We start from the raw sequence: 15,547 nt of genomic DNA, 5'->3' as shown, positions 1-15,547 counted from the left end.
CCCCCCCCGTCCCCAGCACCAGATTTACAGGTAGGTGGCGTTGGGCCGGATCGGGGTGAGCGCGGGTCGGGGTTGGGGGGGGGGGGTGGTAGAAGGGAGGTCGGTTCGGTTCGGGGGGAGGGAGGTCAGGTCGGGTCCGGGGGCAGGGCGGAGTCAGGTCGGTGTCGGGTCCGGTCCGGGGGCGGAGGGGGAGCGGGAGTCGGTGTCGGGTCCGGGAGTCGAGTCAGGTCGGGAGGAAGCAGGAGCTGGCCGTGGGAGGAGCCTTATTCACGCAGTCCCAGTGAGGCCATTCGGCCAGGGCTAGGGGATGCGTGCTTCGGCCCCTCCCACACAGTTTCGGGCGCCTGGAGCTACTGCACATGCGCGCCCCTGTAGCGCGCATGTGCAGAGGTCCCGGCACTGTTTTCAGCGCAGGGACCTGGCTCCACCCTCTGCAGTGCTGCGCCGAGCTGCAAACGACCTGGGAGAATCTGGAAGGTTTTTTTAGGCGTACTTTGTGGCGCGAAAAACGGGCGTCCAGGTCAGGACTGTGCCGTTTTAGGCGCGGCTCGAAACTTGGGCCCAATGTTTCTATGTTTCGATTTAATACCAAATCCAGCCGTTTTTTTGAGCCAAGTCTCAGATATTGTCACAACTTCATAATCCCATGTGGTTATTTATGCCTGCAACTCACTTGCCTTGTTTCATGCATTCACATATACACTGTAAATCTATCTTAGACCATCCTGTGTTCTGTCTTGGTCTGACCCCACCTAATACCTTACTATTTCTTACTTTAGTGCTCTCTGTCTCTCCAAATCCTTTGTGCATCTTGCGGGAAAATGGGAAGTTATGCACTTTGGTAAGAAAAATAGAAAAAAAAACTGTCTCGTTTTTTTAAACGGTAAGAAACTATTAAATGTTGGCATTCAGGGAGATTTAGATGTCCTTATACAGGAAACACAAAGTTAGCATGCAGGTGCAGCAAGCAATTAGGAAGGCAAATGTTGACCTTTATTTCAAGGGGGTTGGAGAACAAGAGTAAGGAAATCTTACTACAATTGTACAGGGCCTTGGTGAGACACACCTAAAGTACTATGCACAGTTTTGGTCTCCTTATCCGAGGAAGGACATACTTGCCTTGGATGTGATGCAACAAAGTTTTACTAGATTGATCCCTGGGATGAGAGGGCTGTTCTCTGAAGCGAGATTGAGCCTATACTCTCTGGGGTTTAGAAGAATGAGAGATAATCTCGCTTAAACATACAAGATTCTGAAGGAGATTGACAGGGTCACTGCTGAGAGATTGTTTCCCCTCAGCAAGCACTCACTCAGAACTCCTACACGGCAAGCGAGCCCCAGGTGGGCAGAGGAAACACTTCAAGGACACCCTCAAAGCCTCCTTGATAAAATGCAACATCTCCACTAGCACCTGCGAATCCCTGGCCCAAGACAGCCCAAAATGGAGGAAGAGCATCCGGGAGGGCGCTAAGCACCTCAAGTCTCATCGCCGAGAGCATGCAGAAATCAAGTGCAGACAGCGGAAGGAGCGTGCGGCAAACCAGGCTCCCCACCCCCCTCTTCCTTCAACGACTGTCTATCCCACCTGTGACAGAGACTGTGATTCCTGCACTGGACTGCACAGCCACCCGAGAACTCACTTTTAGGGTGGAAGCAAGTCTTCCTCGATTACAAGGGACTGCCTATGATAATGATGATGGTTTCTCCTGGCTGAAGAGTCCAGAACTAGGGGGTATAGTCTCAGGATAAGGGGGCAGCCATTTGAGACCGAGATGAGGAGGAATTTCCCCACTCAGATGGTTGCAAATCTTTGGAATTCTCTGCCCCAAAGGGCTGTGGATGCTGAATTGTTGAGTATATTCAGGCTGAGGTAGATATATGTTTGGATTCCAGGGGAATCAAGGGATATGGAGATAGGGCATGAAAGGGTGAAGATTAGCCTTGATCACGGTGTTCTATGGCCAACTCCTGCTCCTAATTCTTATGTTCTTATAACAGAATCCCCTTCAGATGACTAACTTGTTATTTTCGGTAAGTGTGGCACTTCCACTAGGAGGACACTGGTACAGAGATGAAGAGGAGCCCCCGTCAATGTTCTCATTGCTGACCCTGGGGCACCTACGCCAATGTTAGCACCCAAGATCAGCTAACTCAGCATAGGTCAAGAAATCAAAATTGGGAGCACGTGGCTCAGCTGTGTAAGGCTTCAACCAGCCAAGCCACCAGAGAAGCTTGCAGAATACTCTTATGAAATTGCAGTATTGGGTAAGTTATCAAGCACAGAATACAGACCTATTTTTATATAAATGTTGCACAAATTTTCCGTTGCTCGTTAATCTCTACAGCTCTGGCTACACAGGACTACAACAAATATAGCACCTTTAACGTAGCAAAATGTCCCAAGGCACTTCACAGGAGAATTATCCGTCAAAATTTGACACCAATCTACATAAGGAGCAATTAGGACAGGTGACCAAAAGCTTGGTCAGAGGTAGGTTTTAAGAGGGTTGTAAAGGAGGAGGGAGGTATAAAGAGTCAGAGGAGTTTAGGGAGGGAAGTCCAAGTTAAGAATGATTTAAAAAAATAATTTTGAAAGTTGATCAATCTTGCTAGGTTAACTACAGTATCCGCCTGTAAATTCTAGTAAGCTTGCACACTGAGAACTGGAAACAAGAGCTTTATGTTCTGCTTGCTTTACTCTTCAAAGACCTGAAGTTATTTTTTACTGTAATGAACATCCAAAACAGAGCACTAACCTTCAGACTGCTACTGGACACCATTGTTCTGTATAATGTCATGTTGAAGATTGCAAGTAGCTTTATTTCCTTCTAGCATTCAACATCAAAAGTGATTTATAATCTTCATTTGCTCACAGACTTCAAAAGTAGAAATAGCAACCCAGTCAAAGCCAGATAACGTATCATTGTGCAAGGAGAGTTATGCTTTAAATAGGCACTGCTAGCAGCAAAATCACGACTATTGTGATTCCACCACCTCAATGCCAAAGTTTAAAAATACAATTACAGTAACAAGCCAGTTGGCAATCGCAATCCAGCCATTTTAAACAGGGACAGGTTGCACAGGCTACAGCTTCATTTGATCTTGCCCACTTCGTCAGACTCCATGCTCCACACTGCATGTAGTTCAACAGATCAATGTCACCTCTACTGCTGCAGATGATGCAGTTGCAGGAGTACAGGTAGGTTAGCAATACATTGGACCATTTATTTGTGGAGAAACAAAAGAAGAAAAACATACCGCCTCTTTATATATTATTTTGCAGCAAGAACTTGAACCGTCTCAATTGGCAACAACACAGGGGTGATACCAATTATCTTAACATTCTGAAACCTATAGAGAGACACTCTGATGCAAACAGATGGCAATCACTGAATTACAACTTGCATCAATCCCAATTGTTGAAATAAATCTCGAGTTGTGCTATACCTGATCTAACCCCTTTGCCCCACAATGTTGTAGCGGTTTTGTAATTTGTTTGCAAATATCCATTGTACACCAGGTCACTGAACAACTATCAAACTAATGGAATTACAGATACTGGAGAGTTAATTTTGAGGATTTAATCTAATGAAGGATGTTCATCTGATGCTTATGAACACAAGCACAACTTGTGCTTTACTATCAACTGAGATTATACAGTAACCTTGTAACTATCTCCAAGGCAACAAGCTGTATTTTATGCATATTTTATTAAGTCTTTTCATTTAGTTTTGGGTCCTTTTTATGTCAATAGCAGTAAGAAACTGAAATCGCAACTCAAAATTCAAATGGCAAATTGCTTGGGGCTCAAGACATCTTCTAAACATCGAGATTATTTTCTTACCATCACCCACCCACTACTGTCTATACCTGTACTAATTTTGAGCCCATAAAAAAAAATGATGGTTTTAACATTGCAAAACTTTCAACTACTTGGTTTAGATGGGATTTTGGTTTAATTTTAATTATGATGCTATTATGAAGTTAAGATTCTGTTTATAATGGGCTAAATTGCAGAGATACGCACACTATTTAGAAAATCACTCAGGTTGAGGCCCAGGTAGAATACTATATTCATCATCATCATAGGCAGTCCCTCGGAATCTAGGAAGGCTTGCTTTCACTCTAAAAGTGAGTTCTCAGGTGACTGTACAGTCCAATACGGGAATCACAGTCTCTGTCACACGTGGGACAGACAGCTGAAGGATGGGTGGGGGGTCTGGTTTGCCGCACGCTCCTTCCGTTGCCTGCGCTTGCTTTCTGCATGCTCTCGGCGATGAGACTCGAGGTGCTCAGCACCCTCCCAGATGTTCTTCCTCCACTTGGGGCGGTCTTGGGCCAGGGATTCTCAGGTGCCAGTGGGGAAGCTTTAAGAGTGTCCTTGAAACGTTTCCTCTGCCGACCTGGGGCTTGCTTGCCGTGTAGGAGTTCCAAGTAGAGCGCTTGCTTTGGGAGTCTCGTATAGGGCATGCGAACGATGTGGCCCGCCCAACGGAGCTGGTCGAGTATGGTCAGTGCTTCGATGCTGGGGATGTTGGCCTGAGCAAGAACACTTGACATTGGTGCTTCTATCCTACCAATGGATTTGCAGAATCTTGCAGAGGCAGCACTGGTGGTACTTCTCCAGCACTTTGAGGCGTCTGCTGTATATGGTCCACGTCTCTGAGCCATAGAGAAGGGCGGGTATCACTACTGCCCTGTAGAAGATTAGCTTGGTGCCAGATTTGAGGTCCTGGTCTTCAAACACTCTTTTCCTCAGGCGACCGAAGGCTGCGATGGAACACTGGAGGTGGTGTTGGACCTTGTCATCGATGTTTGCCCTTGCTGATAGTAAGCTCCTGAGGTATGGAAAATGGTCCACATTGTCCAAGGCCGTGCTGTGGATCTTGATGTCTTGCGCGGGGGGGGGGGGGTGGGGGTGGCAGTGCTGTGCGGCAGGGTCAGGTTGGTGGAGGACCTTTGTCTTACGGATGTTTAGTGTAAGGCCCGTCCTTTTGTACACCTTGGTGAATGTGTTGACGGTGGCTTGGAGTTCGGCCTCTGAATGTGCACAGATGCAAGCATTGTCCGTGTACTGTCGTTCGATGACCAAGGATGGGACAACCTTGGATCTAGCCTGGAAGCGACGAAGGTTGAACAGATTCTATAGTTTAGTTCCACTCCAGTGGGGAGCTTGTTGAGAGTGAGATGGAGCATTGCAGCAAGGAAGATCGAGAAGAGCATTGGTGTGATGACGCAGCCCTGCTTACGATACTAGCTAGCGATAAACATTGTACATCAATTTAGTGTCGAGACAATGGGAAGTCATTGAGCACATCCCAGAGTTTGCACCATGTTGCTTGAATGGGTTTTTATCCAATACATCTAGCATGGGGCTTAGCTGGACTGGCACCAAGGTGTCAGAAGCTTCCACAAGAGGGTTTACTTTTCTAATCAAGGTCATTTCAACTGGCAGCTCGGCAGACCGGCAGACCAATTCTCGTCAGAGTTGAGAAAGAGGCCAGATGTCAGCTTTTCTCTCTCTCGCTGGAGAAGGAAGTCTGCGCCAGACCAATAGAGATCTAGCCAGCCAGAGGGAGACTCTTAGATGCATTTGGCTTGCAAGAGATGCCAGTATGTTTAGGAACTAACTTGTAAATTAAGTTCATCACACAAAAGGCCAAAGCTGCATGGTGTAAATAAATGCATCACATTAGAATAGTGTGCCCTGTTCATTCATTTTGTGTTAAATAAACCACTTTGTTAGTTCAAAGTTGACCGTATTTCATTAGTGCTGTTCAGTCTACCTTCTGAAAAGGCAGAATGGCGGCATGTTGAGATTGTGGACATGCATTCAGTATGTAGGGGTTAGCCGTGTTTCAGTGGGTAGCACTCTCGTCTCAGAGTCAGAAGATTGTGGGTTCAAGTCCCACTCCAGAGACTTGAGCACATAAACTAGGCCAACACTTCACTGCAGTACTGAGGGAGTGCCACACCGTCGGAGGTGCCATGTTTTGAATGGGACGGTAAGCCGAGGCATCTCTAGTAGACGTAAACTATCCCACGGCACGATTAAAGAGCAGGGAAGTTCTCCCAATGTTTTGGCCAACAATTATCCCTCAAGAAAAACCTAAAATTCAGATGATCTTGACATTTATCACATTGCTGTTTGAGAGTTTATATTGTGTACAATTTAGCTGTTGCATTTTCTACATTACAACAGTGACTACACTACAAAAGTATTCACTGGCTGTAAGGCACTCTAGGGTGTCCTGTGGTTGTGAACAACAACAACAACTTGTATTTATATAGCACCTTTAACGCAGTAAAACGCCCCACAGGAGTGCTATAGACAAAACAAATAAATTTGATACCAAGCCACATAAGAAATTACAGGAGATGACCAAAAGCTTGGTCAAAGAGGTAGGTTTTAAGGAACGTCTTAAAAAGGACAGAATTTGAGGAGCGCAGATACCTCGGGCGGGGGGTTGTGAGGCTGGAGGAGATTATAGAGATAGGGAGGGGTGAGGCCATGGAGGGATTTGTAAACAAGAATGAGAATTTTGAAATCGAGGCGTTGCTTAACCGGGAGCCAATGTAGGTCAGCGAGCACAGGGGGGTGATGGGTGAGCGGGACTTGGTGCGAGTTAGGACACGGGCAGCCGAGTTTTGGATCACCTCTAGTTTATGTAGGGTAGGAGGCCAGCCAGGAGTGCACTGAAGTAGTCAAGTCTCGAGGTAACAAAGACATTGATGAGGGTTTCAGCAGCAGATGAGCTGAGACAAGGGTGGAGACAGGCGATGTTACGGTGGTGGAAATAGGCGGGTCTTAGTTATGCTGCGGATGTGTGGCCGGAAGCTCATTTCTGGGTCAAATATGACACCAAGATTGCGAACAGTCTGGTTCAGCCTCAGACAGATGCCAGGGAGAGGGATGGAGTCGGTAGCCAGGAAACAGAGTTTGCGGCATGGACCAAAGACAATGGCTTCAGTCTTCCCAATATTTAATTGGAGAAAATTTCTGCTCATCTAATACTGGATATCGGACAAGCAGTCTGACAAGTTACAGATCATGGAGGGGTCGAGAGAAGTGGCAGTGAGGTAAAGCTGGGTGCCATCGGTGTACATGTGGAAACTGACACTGTTTTCAGTGAAAGGCGTTATAGAAATGCAAGTCTTTCTTTCAATGCACATGAACAATCCCTAGGTTAGGCAACCGTTTAATTGGATACAGGACAGTAAAGGTCCACTTGTGGATTACTCAACCCAAGTGGTCCATCCTAGGAATCAATTAACTGTTTAAAAAACTTCCCAAAAACACACAGTAAAACTACCCCCACAACTTCCAATATACAACTTGGGTTTATGCACCATTTTTAAAATGTAGAAAAATCTCCCAAAATGCTTCCAAGGCAAAATTAGTCAAAAATTTACACCAAAAGGGGTGACCAAAAGCTTGGTCAAAGAGGTAGATTTTAAGGGGGGGGGAGGGGGGGCTGTTAAAAGAGGAGCGGGAGGTGCAGAGGTGATAAGAGTTTATGGGGGTGAAGGCACTGTCATGAATGGAAAGGGAGATTCATGAGGCCAGAGTTGGAGGATCGGAGTTCTCGGTGGGTGATGAGGGGAGGTTCTGGGGCTGGAGAGGACAGAGACAGGGAGGAACATAGCCACAAAGGATTTAAAGACATGGATGAGAATTCTAAATTTAAGGTGTTGGGGACCAGAAGCTATTGTAGGTTATCAATGACAGAGATGCTGGGTGAGCAGGACATGGTGTGAGATAGGATAGGGGCAGTAGAGGATTGGGCGAGCTGAAGTTCACGAAACGTGGAGTATGGGTGGCCCCAAGGAGAGCATTAGAATTGTCGCATCAGATAGTGACAAAGGCATGGATGAAGGCTTTGGCAGCAGATGGGCTGAGGCAGAGGTGGGAATGAGTAATGTTCTGAAGGTGGAAGTAGGCAGTCTTTGTGATGGAGAAGATATGGGGTTCAATATCTTGTATATAGATTTAGTAAATGACAATAGCAAGGTGTAGCCAAGCGAATTGTAATTAGGGCAGATATCTCACAAATTTGACTGTGCATGCAGAAACACACAGAAAAACTACACCGGGCATGTGAGATATTCCCCTGTTGTGTAATGCAACCAAAGAACATCAAATGATGTGCAACTCTGAATTTGAACTTAAATGAGACCACCTGGGGCAGTGGATACAAATATTGTGTGTCTGTTCTCACGGTAGAAGACATAAAAGCATCCCAATAATAGTAGAAAATCAGGAAGCAAAAGGAAGGGAGGAACTTAAAACAATTACTATCACTAGAGAAAAAGTACTAGGCAAACTAATGGGACTAAAGGCTGACAAGTCCCCTGGACCTGATGGCCTGCATCCTCAGGTCTTAAAAGAAGTGGCTGCAGAGATAGTGAATGCATTGGTTGTAATCTTCCAAAATTCCCTAGATTCTGGAAATGTCCCAGCGGATTGGAAAACTGCAAATGTAACGCCCCTATTCAAAAAAGGAGGGAGATAGAGAGCAGAAAACTATAGGCCAGTTAGCCTAACATCTGTCATTGGGAAAATGCTGGAATCCATTATTAAGGGAGTAGTAGCAGGACATTTAGAAAATCAGAAAACAATCAAACAGAGTCATCATGGTTTTATGAAAGGGAAATTGTGTTTGGCAAATTTATTAGAGTTCTTTGAGGATTTAACAAACAGGGTGGATAAAGGGGAACCAATAGATGTCGTGTATTTGGATTTCCAAAAGGCATCAGATAAAGTGCCACAAAAAAGGTTACTGCACAAGATAAGAGCTCATGGTGTTGGGGTAACATATTAGCATGGATAGAGGATTGGCTAACTAACAAAAAACAGACAGTTGGGATAAATGGGTCATTTTCAGGTAGGCAAACTGCAACAAAGCAAAATGTTATTTAAAGAGAGAGAGACTACAGAATGCTGTGGTACAGAGGGACCTGGAGGTCCTTGTGCATGAAACACAAAAAGTTAGCATGCAGATACAGCAAACAATTAGGAAGGCAAATGGAATGTTGGCCTTAAATGCAAGTGGGATGGAGTATAAAAGTAGGGAAGCCTTGCTACAATTGTTGGATCACACCTAGAGTACTGTGTCCCTTTATTTAAAAGGAGGGATATACTTTAATTGTAGGCAGTTCAGAGCAGTTCACAGGTTGATTCCTGAGATGAGGGGTTGTCTTATAAGGAAAGATTGAGCAAGTTGGGCCTGTACTCATTAGAATTTAGAAGAATGAGAGGTGAGCTTATTGAAACATTTAAGATTCTGAGAGGGCTTGACAGGTTAGATGCTGAGAGGATGTTTCTCCTCGTGGGGCTATCTAGAATTACAGGACAGTTTCAAAATAAGGGGTCGCCCATTTAAAATGGAGAAGAAGAAAAATTCTCTACCCGAGAGCTGTGGAAGCTTGGTCATTGAATATATTCAAGGCTGATATATACAGATTCTTGAACTATGAGAATCAAGGGTTATGGGGAACAGGCAAGAAAGTGGAGTTGAGGCCAAGATCAGATCAGCCATGGTCTTATTGAATTGGGGAGCAGGCACAAGGGGCCATATGGCCTACTCCTGCTCCTATTTCTTATGTTCAATAGGCAATGTCAGTATGACAGTCATCAGTTGACCACCTTTGCAGACTCCAGCAACCACTAGAACATGTTCCACGGGTGAATACATAGGCAAATTTAGACATAAATAACTAAAGCTTCAAGTTATGAAATCTCAATGTGTTACTACTAACAGCTCACTGCAGCTACCAGCTACTGGTACTAAATGAACACTTTGCGGCTATCTTCACAAAAGAGGGGGACGATGCAGACGTTGAAGTTCAGGAGGAAGAGAGTAAAATATTGGGATAAACAACGGGTGCAGAGGAATTATTAAAGGGTTTAGTATCCTTGAAAGTAGATAAATCGCCAGGACCGGATGAAATATATCCGAGACTACAAAAGTAGTAAGTGTTGAAACTGTGGAGGCTCTGACCATTTTTCAATCCTCCCTGGCTACAGGAGTGGCGCCAGAGGATCGGAGAAATGCTAACGTTGTACCAGTGTTTAAAAATGGAGGAAGGTATAAATTGAGCATTTACAGGCCAGTTAGTTTAACCTCGGTGGTGGGAAAATTACTGGTATAAACCTTCATTTAGAAAGACACAGATTAATCAAGAACAGTCAGCATGGATTTGTTAAGGGAAAGTCTTGTCTGACTAACTTGATTGAGTTCTTTGAGGAGGTAATAAGGAGGGTTGATGAGGGCAGTGCGTTTGATGTAGTTTACATGGATTTTAGCAAGGCTTTTGACAAGGTCCACATGGCAGGCTGATCAAAAAAGTAAAAGCCCATGGGATCCAAGGGAGAGTGGCAAATTGGATCCAAAATTGGCTCAGTGGCAGAAAGTAATGGGTAATGGTTGAGGGGAGCTTGTGTGATTGGAAGGATGTTTCCAGTGGGGTTCCACAGGGCTCAGTACTTGGTCCCTTATTTTTTGTAGTATAAATGATTTAGACTTAAATGTAGGGGGCATGATAAAGAAATTTTCAGATGATACAAAAATTGGCCGTGTGGTTAACAGTGAGGAGGAAAGCTCCAGACTGCAGGAAGATATCAATGAACTGATCAATTGAGCAGAAAAGTGGCAAGTGGAGTTCAATTCGGAAAAGTGTGAGGTAATGCATTCGGGGAAGGGCAACAAGGCAAGGGCATACACAATAAATGAGAGGATACCGAGAGATATGGAGGAACAGAGAGATCTTGGAGCGTATGTCCACAGATCTTTAAAGGTAGCAGGACAGGTCGACAAATTAGTTAAAAAGGCATACGGAATGTTTTCCTTTATTAGCCGAGGCATAGAATACAAGAGCAAGGCGGTTAAGCTAGAACTGTATGCAACGTTAGGCCACAGCTTGAGTACTGCGTACAGTTCTGGTCACCACATTACAGGAAGGATGTGATTGCACTAGAGAGGGTACAGAGGAGATTTACACAGATGTTGCCTGGACTGGAAAACTTTAGCTATGAAGAAAGATTGGATAGGCTAGGGTTGTTTTCCTTGCAGCAGAGGAGGCTGAGGGGAGATTTAATTGAGGTGTATAAAATCATGAGCGGCCTAGATAGAGTGGATAAGAAGGACCCATTTCGCTTGGCAGGGAGGCCAATAACCAGGGGGCATAGATTTAAAGTAATTGGGGGGAGGTTTAGAGGAGATACTAGAGGAAATGTCTTCACCCAGATGGTGGTGGGATCTGGAATTCACTGCCCGAATTGGCCTTCATAGCTAGGGGGTTTGAGTATAGGAGCAGGGAAGTCTTATTGCAGTTGTACAGGGCCTTGGTGAGGCCACACCTGGAATATTGTGTTCAGTTTTGGTCTCCTAATCTGAAGGAAGGACATTCTTGCTATTGAGGGAGTGCAGCGAAGGTTCACTAGACTGATTCCTGGGATGGCAGGACTGACATATGAGAGACTGGATCAACTGAGCCCTTATACACTGGAGTTTAGAAGGATGAGAGGGGATCTCATAGAAACGTATAAGATTCTGACAGGACTGGACTGGTTAGATGCGGGAAGAATGTTCCCGATGATAGGGAAGTCCAGAACCAGGGGACACAGTCTTAGGATAAGCCATTTTGGACTGAAATGAGGAGAAACTTCTTCACTCAGAGTTGTTAACCTGTGGAATTCCCTACCGCAGAGAATTGTTGATGCCAGTTGATTGGATATATTCAAGAGGGAGTTAGATATGGCCCTTACGGCTAAAGGAATCAAGGGGTAAGGAGAGAAAGCAGGAAAGAGGTACCGAGGTGAATGATCAGCCATGATCTTATTGAATGGTGGTGCAGGCTCGAGGGGCTGAATGGCCTACTCCTACACCTATTTTCTATGTTTCTATGTGATAGAGGCAGAAACCCTAATCACATTTAAAAAAGGTACTTGGATGTGTACTTAAAGAGCTGTAATCTGTAAGAATATGCTGGAAAGTGGGATTAGGCTGGGTAGCTCTTTTTCGACTGGCACAGACACGATGGGCTGAATGGCCTCCTTCTGTGTGGTAATTTTCTATGATACCACTCAGTCGATTCCAGCCTACTTGCATCACCTAGCTAGAATTCCAATTCTGCTGCCCTGGAGACTTCTGCACGTGGGACGACACTCTGACGCAAGCTCCTCTCCCAACAGACAAAAAAGTCTGGACGGCAGAATCCCCACTGCCTATACACTTAAATACACACAAGATAGGGTTAAAAAGTGTTCAAGGTACCCCAAGTGCACCTTAAAACTGGTTTCATCATCATAGACAGTCCCTCGGAATCGAGGAAGACCTAATTTAGCACTGCCCTGGAACTGCAATCATATAGGGCTTCAGGCTATGCCCCAACTCCTGATTTGTACTCCAAATTTACTACCGAAGAGCAGAATCACTTGACAGTGACATTGCAATTGAGGTGTATACACATGCATCCACATACAGGAAATGTGCTGCTCATATATAATATGCAGTTTATTAAAACCCAATTATCACTGCAGCTCAATTGATCGCATATTAATCAGGTATTGAACTTTGTGGCCATTATGACAACCCTTATTATAATACAGAACTGGATAAAGCATGTAACAGGGATACTGCAACCAATTATACACATACAGCACAGAAACAGGCCATTCAGCCCAACTGATCTGTGCCGACGTTTATACTCCACACAAGCATCCACCAGCTCACATCTTCCCACCCTGCCCCTGCATCCCTCCCTCCTCCATCGATACATCAAGCCTCCCCTTAAACGTGTCAATATTATCTGTTTCAAGCACGCTATGTGGCAGCGAGTTTCACATTATCATCACTGCCTGTGTAAAGAAATTCCTTCGAAATTCTTTATTTGATCTGTTAGGGACTATATTATGTTTACACTCCCTTGTTCTAAACTTGCACACAAGTGGAAACAGTTTCTCCATATCCACCCTATCATACCTCTTCATCCATCATGTCTCTGCTTAGTCCTGTCTTTTCCAAAGAGCCCCGGCTGGCTCAATCTTTCCTCTTAATTTCCATCCTCTCAATTCTGGTAAATCTTTCTGCAATGCTCCAGTATCCTTTCTGCAGCATGAAAGCAATTGGAATCATAGAATCTTACAGCACAGAAGGTCGTCATTCGGCCCATCGTGCCTGTGCCGGCTCTTTGGCAGAGCAATCCAATTAGTCCCACTCTTTCCCCATAGCCCTGCAAATGTCTCCTTTTCACATCAGATCCTCACATCCTTCACAGCAGCACAAATGTACATATAGACACTACCCACTCATTACCGTATATAGTTTTTTTTAAAAAGCTTTTGTCTGTTTTGTGGTCAAATATCCAGGTGACATTTGCTCCCTCAAACCTTTCCGCTCTTGCACTTCACACCATCGGGTGCAGCTCGCCCTGTTATAGTCCCACATTTGCCACGTTCATTTACACCAAAAAGACTCATTTGAGAAAGACGTTTTCAAACACGCAGTGATGTCTTGGGCGGGCGGGCAGGGGACTGGCCTCCCTCCCAACACAAATCCAGGCCGCTGACTGCGCGCAATCCGATCACTCGCAACCGGCCCGAGAGCCGCTCAGCCGGGGTGATCCGCTGGCTCTCGGCCCCCGGGGTAGGGGGCTGAGGCTGCAGGCCGGGCCTGGCCTGGCCCCCGGGGCAGGGCAGGGGCGGGACACGGTGCTGGTGCAGCAGTCGGGCCCCCCTGGGCCGAGAGGGAGGGAGGCCGGCCGGCCGACGGGCGGGAGCCCAGGCTGCTCGGGTGAAAGGTCACGGAGAGGGGGTGAACCGCTGTCGTCAGATATGTAAAGGCAGCTCGCACCAAGCGGCGGCGGGCCGAGCCGGGGACTCGCCGCTTGGGAAGCGGGGAGGGGGGCGCTTCCTCCCCACAAACAGCCACCACACGGCGGCCGGGCTGAAGCGACGGAGGAAAGGCCGAGGCCCGCGGGTGCGCTCCGGTGGGGCGGGAGGAGGAAGGCCCCGGTTCCCGTACAGATACTCCTCACTCGCCACCGCCGGGGCCCTGGCCGGTGTCCGCTGCCGCCATTCGGGGCGGGGGGGGGGCCTCGGCCGCCAGGCCCGGCATGGCCCGGTCCAAGGGAGGAGAGAGAGTTCAGGCGCCGTTTCCGCCTCTTACCTGAAACGTTATTTTCAAACGGACGGGCGGAAAAGCCCCGGACGTTCCCCCCCCCGCGGTTCTCGGCTCCGCCGCGGGTCAGAGTTCGTGACCTCTCCCTTCGGCTCGGCACGCGGCGCATGCGCACTGACCGGGCAGCGGGCGGGCGCGCAAAATGGCGGCTGGACAGGAGCCTGGACCGGAGCCAAGAGGGGGCCTCGACCTCGACCCTGCGGTAAGAGAGGGGGGGGTCAACCCTCGGCGGAGGCTGTCCTACCCGTTTCAAGTGTTGCACCGCCGGCGAAGGACGCCCAAGGTTGTATGATAGTCAGCGACGCCTCAGCGGAGGCGGGGCGGGTGATGGCGCCGGAGCAAAGCCAGTCAGTCAGTCGCCCATTTTCTGCAGCGCGGCCGCCCCTCCCCCACCCCCTGTCAGGCTCATCCTTCCCCGGCTCACCCGCTCAAGATGCATTATTTATTTTACTGGTGAAAAGGAACAGCAGAAAACACTGGAAATCTGAAACAAATTTAAAATGTGAAAAAAATACTGGGAATTTCAAATAAAATATACAAGAAATGTAAATTTTTTTTAACATCTGAAATTTTCAGCGTCCCCACCTTTTTACCACTCCCTCACCTTTAAAATTCGCGTTCTCTACCCCTCGCCCCCAAGTACCGCACCAAGTTTCTCACCGAGATATCCTCCCTCATCCTCGGCGAATTCAACTCATCACACCCCCCCCCCCCCCCCCAATCTGGAGTGCATTGCTCTCCTAACCTCCCTTCATTTCTCCCTCCTCATAAACATGCCTACCCATAATCATGGCCATCCCCTCGAACTTGCCATCTCATGCGACCTCTCTATTCCCATCGTGTCAATGCCCTCCCATCTTCCACCTACATAAACTTGAACTCATCCAAATCTCCCGTTCACCCATCACTCCTGTGCTCGCTGACCTATATTGACTAGTTTTCAAATCCCTCCATGGCCTTGCCTCCTCCCTCTGTAACCTCCTCCAGCCCTACAACCCACCGAGATCTCTGCTCCTCCAATTCTGGTGTCTTGCGCATACCCGATTTTAATCGCTCCACATTTGCTTGGATGAGTGCAGCTCGACACCAGTCAGGACAAAGCAGCCAGCTTAATTGGCACCCCATCCACCACCTTCAACATTCATTCCCTCCACCACCGACGCACTGTGGCTGCAGTGCGTACCATTGACAAGATGCACCGCAGCAACTCGCCAAGGCTTTTTCAGAAGCACCTCCCAAACCCATGACCTCTACCACCTAGAATTAATGGGCAGCAGGCACATGGGAATTCCCATCGCCTGCAAGTTCCCCTCTAAGTCATACACCATCCTGACTTGGAAATATATTGTCATTCCTTCATCGTTGCT

At 47.0% G+C, this 15,547-nt stretch overlaps 1 protein-coding gene across 8 annotated transcripts in view; it reads right to left on the bottom strand.

Annotated features, from left to right (window-relative positions):
• The window catches only part of nr2c1 (nuclear receptor subfamily 2, group C, member 1), a 161,237-nt gene extending 146,719 nt beyond the window's left edge, over positions 1–14,518 (bottom strand). For 4 of the 8 annotated variants that reach the window (XM_070897676.1, XM_070897675.1, XM_070897683.1 and 1 more), the window contains exon 1: positions 14,169–14,280. The gene's annotated coding sequence lies outside the window, so the exon portion shown is untranslated. Of the gene's footprint in view, positions 1–12,983; positions 13,110–13,316; positions 13,914–14,168; positions 14,282–14,424 lie in introns of those variants that run through there. The other 4 variants (XM_070897677.1, XM_070897679.1, XM_070897682.1 and 1 more) reach the window with 4 other exon arrangements.
• Between the last annotated feature and the right edge of the window lie 1,029 nt (positions 14,519–15,547).

This window comes from Pristiophorus japonicus, chromosome 13, assembly GCF_044704955.1.
Source record: "Pristiophorus japonicus isolate sPriJap1 chromosome 13, sPriJap1.hap1, whole genome shotgun sequence".
Lineage (NCBI taxonomy): Eukaryota > Metazoa > Chordata > Chondrichthyes > Pristiophoridae > Pristiophorus > Pristiophorus japonicus.
Note: the sequence above shows the minus strand (reverse complement) of the source record. Positions and strands in the feature narration are given on the sequence as shown.